The following is an 11,774-nucleotide window of genomic DNA, read 5'->3' as shown; positions in this document are numbered from 1 at the left end:
TCCCTTGCCTGCTGAGCCATCTCTCCTGCCCCCAGAAAACACATATTCTTTTCTATCACTCATCTAGTTTTAAAGCAAACATTGACCATATGTTGTATGAAACTAGTTGAATTCCTCAAAATAAAAATAGTATAGGCTACATAATTTGGGAAGAATGAATTGAAAATAGGAATAAACATCAAAAGTAGAATTCACAACCTCACCACAAATTTAAACAACTATTTTGAAATAACTCTTAAAGAAATAGTTTCATTTCTGAGAAGTCTAGAAAATAATAAGGAAATCAAAACCTACAGTCATGACCAAAGGTATAAAAAGAATCAATTCATACCTGAACACTTTCTATTTGTTTCTTTTTAATGAAAGAGTAAAATTCAGTTAATTGTAACTAAGGACCCAATTTCAAGTTGAGGGAAAAATCCCATAAAATAGAAGCAGAAGGAATTACTTGTGATTTTTTTTGATAAATATAGTTTATTTGATAAATGAATTATATATAGTCAATCAAGAGAATCTAAGAATCAAATGAAACAGACATTGGTACTAGATCCAGGCTCATGGGCCCAGAACATGTGGAGAAAGGGTTCTGAACCCAGTACAGATCACATGTTGGAAAAGGGATCCTGCAAGGATGGAACCTGGTTTGTACATTCATGTCAAGGACCCTGTGCTCACATGCAACTCCAGGAAAGAGAGCGGGACAGCTGTGTGTCCCCCTCACAGGCAGAATCACCCTCCTGCTCTACCACAACCTGACCTTCAGGTGACCTTGGAATCAGCTAGGTAAAACTGTAGGGATGCTAAATTCATCATTTTCTCATCTAAAATAAGCAAATTATCCTGAAAGACATTTTGAAAGTTGTCAAGATTGAGCATTAAAAAAAACAGAATGAAACAAAACAACTGTAATAACAACAACAAAAACCTGCTGAGCTTTTGCAGTTTCATAATCAAATTCCATCAAATTTTAGAACAGGTGATTTGAACTTTTCTGATGTCTTAGAAAGAATGAGATCCTATTATTATATAATTTCAGCATAAAAACATCCCTCAAAAAAAAAAAGGCAATGATAGTACACCAAAGCAAACTATTGATGAACCATACTTTCTAATGTGAAGGTGCAAACCCCTCTTAAATTCCAGCCCACAAAGACTTGAGGCATCTTACGACAATAATAGCTCCTGATCCATGGGGTCCATTCCAGAAATGCATGAGTGCCTCATTATCTAGAAATAAATGAGTATATAGCATTGCTGTGGTAGTTCCATGGAACTCAGACTGCTTTATCTCATTACACAGAATAACGCTATCTGACCAACTTATTCCACTCGTGAGTTTAAAGTAAAATGTTTTCTCAACTCAAAACTTGAAAGTACATGTTTCAAGTTGTCAGTGAGACAAGACCTCTCAGTTATCCTTTAGATTTTATTCAGCCACATTTCATTAATCCTAGAAGTAGTGGCCATTAGAACCGAAGGAAAGAAGCACAAGAGGCATAAGCATGCCAAAGTGGATTTTGAAATGTTTATTCTCAGATGATATTCTCAGCAGAAGGGCTAAGGAAACTAGCTGACCTATGACTGCAGACCATAGAGGAGCCCAGCCAATGATCGTGGCAGTATATGAATGTTGAAATAGGAGCGGCGGCGGGGCTGCGTCCCCAGCACCCCGGCCGCTTGGCTAGCTCATGCCAGAAATAACAACACACAAACTGTATTCATTTAAGAACTGTTTGGCCCATAAACTCTAACCCTTACAGGCTAATTCTCGCACCTGGACTAGCCCATTTCTAATGATGTGTGTAAGCACCCCAAGGTGCGCTTACCGGGAAGAGTCTAGCCTCCGTCCATCCTGGTGTCTCTGCTCCAGAGAGCAGAGCTGTCTGGTCTGTCCAGGAGCCGAGCAGAGTCTGACCTCACTTCCTCTTCCGCCCAGAATTCTATTCTGTTTACTCCTCCCATCTATGTCCTAACCTATCAGGGCCAGCCAAGCAGTTTCTTTTATTGCTCAGCCAATGAAATCAACAGATTGATATGACACTCCCACATCACTTCCCCTTTTTCTGTTTAAACAAAAAGAAAAGAAGGCTTTAACTTAACATAGCAAAATTACATATAACAAAACAGTTATCAAGTAAAAATTACAATAATCTATTTCATAACTAAGGAAAACTATAACTATAGCTAACTATTCTTAACTCCATCAAAGAGTCCAGAAAGATACAATATTACCTAAGCAAACAAGAAATAAGCAAACTCTCAAACTCTAGAAATGACAGAGACATCTCGCTGCCTGGACAGTCACCCAAAGTTCCTCTGTACCGTTGGGGCATCCATCTTCGGCCTACAGGCCCATAGTTTCCAGCAGACATTTCCACAAAGCAGGAAATTTCAAAGGCAGTCACTATCTGCTTGTCCTGAAGAATGTCTTGCAGACTCTTTCATGAATCAGGAACCCCGAAAGATCATCTCACCTTTAGGCAAGTTCAGCAGTCCTCTCTCTGCGGGTTCTCTGTGTCCAGTTTATGCAATAGTCCAGGCAAGAGCAGTTTCTTGCCCAAATGGCTATCAAACTCCATAAGGATCCTCTTCGATGCCCATCTTCCTCTTGAAGTAGATTGGTGCTGCCAGGAGCAGAGTGTCTCATTGTCATGAAAAGTCCTAAGTTATTAAAACATTTAAAATGCCATATTCTATAATCTTTGAAAAATATGAAGAATGCCTATCTAAAATATATCTATGCACATCTAGAAAATCTTAACTAACATGACTACAAACTTAACTATTATTAATGATTATTCATTAACAACCTATATACATTACAAAATTAACCTTAAATTTAAATCACTAAAGCAAAATCCATATCAATGTAAATTATTCATACCTATATCATCTCCCCCTTTAAATGTAAAAGAACATTTACAAACAATATTTGGGAATATGGGCACAGTTTTTTTCTCTCCAAACTGCTTCCTGCTGAATGGGGGCATCGTTAATTAGGTCTTTCATGGTATAACCTGTGTGCTAGTTTCATCTCGGCAGTTGAGCGAAGCAATTTTCTGAAGGTATTCATAGCAACCGTTCAGGAGGGCATGGTCCATCATTCCATATATTCCTGATAGGTCCTAACCTATCAGGGCCACCCAAGCAGTTTCTTTTATTGCTCAGCCAATGAAATCAACAGATTGATATGACACTCCCACATCATATGAACACAACCCATGCTGTCTGTAGAACCTCAGCTTGAAACCTGGATGTGTGTGTCACTCGGAGAGCAGCCCGTGACGGCAAATGTGACAGACCTGTGTGACAAATGTCTTCATCTTTAGAAACAATAAACCCACCATTGTTTAAATGATAGATGGCTGGAATTGTTCTCTTTGCTTTTACAAAGTCTAGGTCTTTCAGGCCCCTGAAACAAACTGCAATATACTGAGTCTCTCACTATGGGTTGGATGTGAAATGTCCCCCAGAAGGTCATGTGCTGACACTTGGTCCCCATCTAATGGTGCAGTTTGAGAGGTTGTGGAGTCTTTAGGAGGTAGAGCTGTTGCCAGATATTTGATAACACTGTGAAACTCTAAGACTGTATTAATAAAATTAACCTTGGATCAGGGGGTGGAGCCAGCAACTAGTTGACAAAGATTAGCCATGATGAGTATGGAGGACCCAGGAAGACAGATAGACACACAGGAGGGACTTAGAGATTCTAGGATTTTAGGTTTGGGACAGGTGGAGTGACACTCTCTTGCTGAGTCTCTGGCCAAAAAGGTCAGCAGATTGCTTCTCGGCTTCTCTGATCTAGTAAGTTTTCATCTCAACATCTGACACCCAGGTCTTTATGGATAAATAGAACAACTTAGATAAAAACAACAGGGGTTTGAAAATTGTAGCCTGGAGCTCTGATTCAAGCCTTGATGTTTGCCTTTTGGCACTCTGTACCGCGAGGAGACTCTGCCACGTGTTCTCATCACTGTGGACTCCACCATGCTGCCTCACCTCCCTGTGACAGACTGAAACCTTCTGAAACCATGAGCCAAGCGAATCTTTCCCCCCTTAAGCTTTTTCCGTCAGTCATTTTAGTCACAGAGACCTAGACATAATGCCACTACAAACAATGGAAACTCACTTCTCTCAGGCCCAGAAGCAGGAAGTCTAGGATGAAGGAGCTGGCAAACTGTGTGTCTGGTTCATCAGCTGCACTTGCTCCCTGAGTCCTCAGTGGTAAAGGGAACAGAGCAGCTCAGTAGGACCTGTTTAATGAACCACAAATCCCATGCATGGGAGCCTTCCTCATGTTCTGATAACCTCTCTAAAATCTCACGTGTGTGTGTGTTCTGTATTCCATGGTTTGCATGTGAAGATCAGAGAACAACCTCAGATGCTGGTCCTCATTTTCCACCTTGTTTGTGACAGGATTTCTTCGTTGTTTTCTGCATGTTTCAGGTTAGTTGGTCAACAAGTTTGTGAAGATTCCCCTTCCCCACTTCCCATCTCCCTGTCAGAGCACTGCGGATTACAGACATATATACCACCTGCCCTGCTTTTATATAGGTTCTGGGGATTTGAAGTCAGGTCTATATATGTGTGTGACAAGCAGCTTTACCTACAAGGCCATCTCCTCACGCTCAATCTTACTTCTTAATCCTATCATATTGAGCATCACTCCACAATTAGATTACTAATATGTTGACTTGATAATTTCAATAGAAAAGAAAATTCTCTTAGATGGGTGTTTCTTTTAGTTACTTTTCCTGTTGTTTTGATAAAACACTCCAATAAAAAAAAGTTAAGAGAGAAAGGGATTAAAAGAGAAACAAAGAGATTGTTGTGTCTCATAGTTTAAGGATTCAGTCTATTATGGTGGAAAAGTAAAGGGGTCAAGAGCTTGAAGCAGGTAACTACATCCCGTCTACAATCAGATACAGAGAATGAGATATCAGATATAGAGAACAATGTATGCGTGCTGGCCCTCAGCTCATTTTCTCCATTTTTATGGTGCAAGATCCTTGCCAGGGCATGGTGCCCCCCCACAGTGGATGGGTCCCCCTACCACAACTAACGTAATCAAGATAATACCAACAGAGATAAGGCAGAGGCCTCTTTCTAAGGCCATTTCAGATTCTGTGGTGTCAACAACAAACAGCAATCACGGTGATGGGCCTGTGCGAAAAGGAGTTCCAGACATCCTCTGGGCCAACCTGTCTTGCACAGAGCAGGTTCGACGCTCATGCACCTGTTTCACCTAGGGTGAGTTCCCCTTATGACTCCTTCGTGGCTCCCAGGCCAGCATCCTTGAGTCCCCTAAAAGGGATAGTATTGGGCATTTCTCAAAGAATAGAGACATTCTTGCTGGCTTTGAAATGAGTTATGTCAGTCTTCAGCCACTATGAACCAAATTTTGTCCACACACTGAAACAGATGTGACAGGACCCCAGTTCTTGATGAGAACACCACTGGCCAGCCTAGTCCTTCACTATAGCCCTGTGAGACCCGAGCTGAGAGGCCATCTGAGCATTTCCAGATTTTGATATGACCAGAGGGAGTTGCCAAACGCTGCTGTTTGTGGTAATTTTCTGCCTCTCAGCCACAGAACACTAGCACACAGCCTTCCCATGGGAGAACAATGGGAACCAAGGGGGGGCACTTTATTTTGCTTTGTTTGCAAACATTTTTAGCTTTTGCGTTCATAGAGTCGGTCTGTTTTCCTTCACTCCCCAGCCTCCTTCCTCCCTTCCATTCTCTCCTTGCCTTGTTCTTGCTGTCCCTCTGCAAGATTTTTTTTTTTGAAGTTTCTCTTCCTAATCAGACATCATCCCCGTATCGATCAGAATTTGTCACTTTATGACGGCCAGGAACGTTGATAGAGCAGCTTAAAAGGTGCTGGCCCAGGAGTTATAAGGGGGTCATGGAAGGTAATTTACCCTTAGTTAGCCAGGTGCTTTGCTCCTTTGCAAAGGACAGGTTGGTCCAGAAGATGGCTGAAACACCTATTCTCACAGATGCTCTGTGATCCCACGAGCTGGTTGCATCTCTGTGCAGTACTGGAAATGATGCTACCAGCGTTCCTGGTGCGCTTCAAGGAAGGACGGCACAGATGGCTGCAGGCAGTAATTGATCTTGAACTCGCAGCTGTCTCCCCTGGACCAGGCTCACGATGTTCTCAGATCATCTCGGCCTCATTCGAGAGGCCCATTTAGGCTGAGCGTTGGGCTCTCATTCCTAACTGCCTTCTGCTTTGCATTTCCTGCTTCATTTTTCATTTTCATTTTCATCGTTTCATTTTCCTTAGCAATAATGTGGACAAAATAGAAAAAGAACAGAGGCCAGAAAATGAAGAATTCATTTTGCCTGCCATTCTCCCTTAGATTAAAAATGGCCTCAAGAGATTTTATCCATGTACCGTCAGCACCACTCATTGGAGTCCTGGGGATGAACAGAGGAAGAAATCAGACCCTCAAGTGGATGGCAGTCTAGCTGGTCATGGTTTGTTCATGCCCATGAATGACTGTAAGCAAATCAGATTTCGGAATGATGGAAGAAATATAATCAACATGTTGTAAGGGTTTGGAGTGGGGAGTTTGGGGGTCGAGAATTTACAGTGTTTTTCAATCGCTCGCCACCTGTGCCCAGATAAGCCCTGTTGAGAAATGTTGGAGAAGGGGAAAGAACTTGGGGAGAGAGCTGCTCAACTCCATCATCCCTTACCTGTGGGAAGGCGACTGCTTAAGGGAACTGTGATGCGGTGTCTGAGTCACCCTGAAGTACAAAGGGACAGGTACGGAGTCCTGCTGGCTCCTGGGCAGCTGCAGAGGAGAAAGGTGCATGGGAGTAGCTGGGGTTACCCTTGGGGGATGCAAAGTGTGATCTCACAAGAGGGCCAGCAGTGATGTTTTCTTTCTTTTTTTCTTTAATTATTTTGCATATCAACCACAGATTCCCTTCCCTCTTCTCCTCCTATTTCCTCCCTGCTCCTCCCTTCTTCTCCCCCCCCCCCCGGCCCCATCCATTCCTCCTCTGTCTCCATTCAGAAGGGGAAGGCCTCCCATGGGAGTTAACAAAGCAAGGCATATCAAGTTGAGACAGGAACAAGCTCCACCCCCTTGCATCAAGGTTGAACAAGGCATCCCACCTTGCGGAATAGGTTCCAGAGAGCCAGCTCATGCATCAGGGACAAGTCCTGGTCCCACCGCTAGGGGCCCCACAAAAAACCAAGCTCACAACTGTCACCCAGAGGCAGAGGGCCTATGTAAAGTCCATGAGTTCCCACTAGCTTGGGTGACTGTCTCTGTGGGTTTCCCCATCCCGGTCTTGAACCCCACCCTCCAAGCTCCTACACTCCCTCCCAGACTGGACTCTCTTCAACTGGACTCCCAGAGCTTGGTCCAGTGCTTGGTTGTGGATCTCTGCATCTGCTTCCATCAGTTACTGGTTGAAGGCTCTAATGGTGACAGTTAGGGAAGTCACCAATCTGATGACAGGGGAAAGCTAGTTCAGGCACCCTCTCCACTATTGCTAGGAGTCTTAGTTGGGGTCATCCTTGTGGATTCCCGAGAGCTTCCCTGGTACCAGGTTTCTTCCTAACCCCATAATGACTCCCTTATCAAGATGTCTCTTTCATTGCTCTTCTCCCTTGTCTTACCCCCAACTAGACCATCCTGATCTCTCATGCCTCCATCGTCTTCATTCTCTCCCCTCTACTCCCCCCTGCCCCCAATTCCCTGGCAAGAGTGGAGAGGCAGCTCCAATTTCAACATAAAATTTGGAGGTGCTGGCTAAATGTTTAGGGCTAGAGAAGTAGTATTCCATAGTTTTGGTCTCAGAACATTTTATCCCTTTATATGTAATTATAGGCCCTGAATAGTTTAGGTTGATGGGGCTGATAGCTATCAGTTCTCACCATATTGAAAAAAACCAGAACAATTTTTAAAATGTTAATTTACAAATTCATTTTAAAACAGCAGCAATAAACTCATTATATGCTACCACAAACGTATTTAAGTGAAAAATGACAACTTTTATCATGAAAATTATGCAGAGGATGAAAATTATGCAGAGGAGTGAGTTTTACATTTTTAATTCAAAATACCTTAATGTCTTACTAGAAGACAGTAGGCCTCCGTCTGCCCTGGTATTTAATGCAATATGTGCTTTGATTGCGGAGTAGGAAGGAAGTTCAATCTGACACAGATTGAAGTTAGAAATGGAATTTCCTAGATAATCTCAGCTTCATCATTTAGTTTCTGAATAATCCCACCGTGTACTTAGGAGAGAAAATGTGAAAATGACCCAATCAAACCCTAGTCTTGTGACAATGAGCTTGCAAGGTTGTGAAAGCATTGCAGGAATTCCCAGGGCATCCCTGGTCCCTGCCAGGATTGAGGTGTATCAGTCTCCATTGCTAAGTTCTCAGTGTAAGGAGGGTCTCAAGCTGGTTCCCCTTTCCCAGATGTCTTTGTCTGGGCTGCCACCATGAAGGTACTACCCACATTTAGGGTGGTAGCCCAGACAAAAACATCTGGAAAAGGGGAACTATTGCTTTTTGCCTCCTTGCCTTCAATTGTACTGGCAAGTTCGCCTGTCCTATCGCTAGCGTATTCCGTCACTGATACCAGAACCAGTCTTTTCAGACTTCTCACAAATACTAAAGACCAGTGATTCTCCAGGAACCCTCCAGGCCTTCAGTGACAGATTGGAACTGCTGAGACATCCAGACTCACGGACTGAGCAATTAACTAGCTCTTGGGTATGAGGCAGCTAATGTACCACTGGGGCCACATCATGCAAGCCAATCTAATAAACCCCTATTAATACATATTTGCCTTATTAATTTTGTTTACTGGACAACCCTGACTAACCAAATACAGCATTTTAGATAATCATCAGAGGATCCTTTGGTCATTTAAAGTAGTGAGATAAGACAAGATATCTGCATAGATTTCCTTCCTTCCTTCCTTCCTTCCTTCCTTTCTTCCTTCCTTCCTTCCTTCCTTCCTTCCTTCCTTCCTTCCTTCCTTCCTTCCTTATTCCATTCCTCCCTCTTTCCCTTTCTCCCTCCACCCACTCTCTTCTCTTCTTTCTTTTGTTTTTGACAGGATCTTGCTATGTAGCCCAGGGTAAACCATTTATCCTCTTTCCCAGTCCCCAGAGTGTTAGTGTTATAAGACTGTGCCACCACGTCCAGCTGAATTTTCACTAAGTGACCTGAGAAGAAGGAAGGGGGGGGGTAGAGAAAGAGGAGAAGAAAAAGGAGGAGGGGAAGGAAGAGGAGGCAGAAGCATTTATTAAATGCATTGTGAGTAGAAAGTAAAAATAAATTTTCTTGCTTAGCATATCGGTTAAAGGACACTTTAAGCAAATACAGTGAACTGAGATGTGTTGTTTTGGTTGATGTACAAGGAAACAAGCTCAACTGCATGTGGCTGCATGGCCTCATTTCAATGCATAAATGCTCCATGACCTCCTCTAAACTCTTCTACTGCCTGTGAGAGGAAGAACACAGAAAGTGATGGTTTGTCTTTCCATCTTTTCTATGAAGAAGTGTACATGATAACGCCATCTAATGTAGACTTGGGAGAAAGGGTTCATTGGAGCCAAGACGACAGAGGTAGGATTGGGGTCTTCCTGGACCACTTCCATCACTTGCATTGAGTTTCAGTTCTGAGAAGCTGTGTGAGCCCCAGGAGCTGGATTAACTATAGCTGCCTCTCCTCCCCCCACTCCAGGAGATGAGAGGCTGCTGGTGCCTAGGAGCTGGCATATTTAACAAGGGTATTCTCTGGTCTCAAGACAGTATTCCTGAACTTTTCAACCATCCATAAAACCTGTCTTTCTATCCTCCCTTCAGACACCAGGCTCACTTTGACATTCTGTCCCTGACAAGGCTCACTGGCAGATTTCAAAAGTTGCTTTCTGAAGGAACACCTACTCTGCACTGAGTTATACCCAGGGCAGGCAGCCTCTCAACACATTCCTGAGTTTCGTTTCTTATCCTCTTCATTCTGCATCTGGAAAGTACTCCATTTTGTTCCGAAGTTGTTCCCAGGCTCCACCTTGTTTGCTCACGATAGCCTCCCAAACCCCATGGGTGCAGATAAAGGAACCTCATTATAGCTACTGAGACAATAAGAAGGCCCAGAACTGAGCAGATCGGGAACATTAAGGCATCCTGCATGGGGTGCAGAGAGGAGAGGTGCCCTGGTGTCACCCTCTAGGAGGCCCTCAATGGGCCATCCTGGCTCATTTGCTTGAATAGTTCCTGGAGAAAGATGTACTTGAAAATGACCTGTGAGGCTCAGCTTCCTCCCCAGAGGAATCTTGCCTTGTGGGAGCAAGTGAACAGTGACAAGTTGGTGGAGGGGCGTGGGGGGGGAGGGGTAGGGGGCAGAGATGGGACTTGCTCACATTTGTTATATTAATGGTTCTCTGTGTTAATCAGCACACTTAGCCCTAAGGAAATTCTGAGTACTCAGTTATTCCCTATCCCCATTAATGCAGATAAGGAAGGGAGACACTGAGAAGTCCCCCTGCCCAAGTCATCACTAGTAACACAATGTGAATGTGGTACTCAGGCCACTCTCCCTACCCTGTGGCGATGCCTTTGCCTCTTGAACCCTATCATGCTGCTCAAGTACAGCGTGCTCCCTACAGCTTGCCAGCTATTTGTTCAGAAGGAATTGTCTAAAACCAAGAAGACCCAATCAAGAATTTTCTTCTGTTTTAGTACTGTGTAGTTGAGGGTGTTATCTTTCATCTTTGTTATTAAATTTGAAAGGTCATAGAGGAAGAGAGCTGGGGGATGGCTGATTTTGTAAATTGATTCTGATTTTTTTTCCCTTAGGAAGAAGAGATGACTATGTAGAGAAATCAAAAATCTTTTCTCTTTATATTCCTTTCTCATCTTTTCAGATTTCTCTGTGTTTTTGAGTGTAAGAGAGTCCATACAATAATGAATATCCATATAGCCATGAATCCTTCTCTGTAGGTTAGAAGCAAATGATCCCTAAAAATACTCACCCCATTCCTTTCCCACTTGTCCCCCAAAGGAGACAAGTCATCTCCAGGCTCCAGCTTTGAATTAAGATCTGATTTTAGCTCCTACTGAGCAGCCGCTGGCTTCTAATGAGATACCCTCTTCGCAGCATTTAGATTTCTCTTCTCTCTGTCCACTTCCCCTTCATTCTAAGACACAAGAGCCTCCTTGGTGGCCATCTTTACAGAATGTTTCAAGAGCTAATGAGCCAAGAAAGAACTGCCATTTTTTAGCTTCTTCAGGGGGAAAAAAAAAGTCGAGCCAATTTCTTCTCCTTCGATGTATTTTTAGAATCAGAGCGAGCCTGTCTTATCGTTCTTCACACAGCCACATCCTCGACAGACTCGGCTCCAGGCTTCGCTGAAGGATAGAAACTGGGGCATAGTTTTTAATTGAATACTGATAATGGGAAAAGATTCAGGGTCCTTCTTCCATAGTGGGAAATCAGGGCATCATTAACTGATAATGATGGCAATAAAACACGATTGGCTCATCCCGTTATCAATCAGCAAGGAGCACAAAGTGATAGCAAGTTACTTCCTAGACTCGCACTCGAGTTGTTTGGTTATTTGGGGGCTCCACGGCAAAAGAGAAGGATGTACATGTTGCCACGAAATAATCAGAAGAAAGAAATGTACTGACTCTGCCTTTGTTACCTGCTTGGCCTTCAAGAAGTCATTTCCCTTCTGGAAGCCTCTCTTTCTTGTATGTAGCACGGTGCTAGTGAGGGTCCTCATCCAAA

Source organism: Alexandromys fortis, unplaced genomic scaffold (genome assembly GCF_014885135.2).
Source record: "Alexandromys fortis isolate MF-2015 unplaced genomic scaffold, M_Fortis_MF-2015_v1.1 scaffold_51, whole genome shotgun sequence".
Classification (NCBI taxonomy): domain Eukaryota; kingdom Metazoa; phylum Chordata; class Mammalia; order Rodentia; family Cricetidae; genus Alexandromys; species Alexandromys fortis.
The sequence above is the reverse complement of the archived record's forward strand: the minus strand, read 5'-3'. Positions refer to the sequence as shown.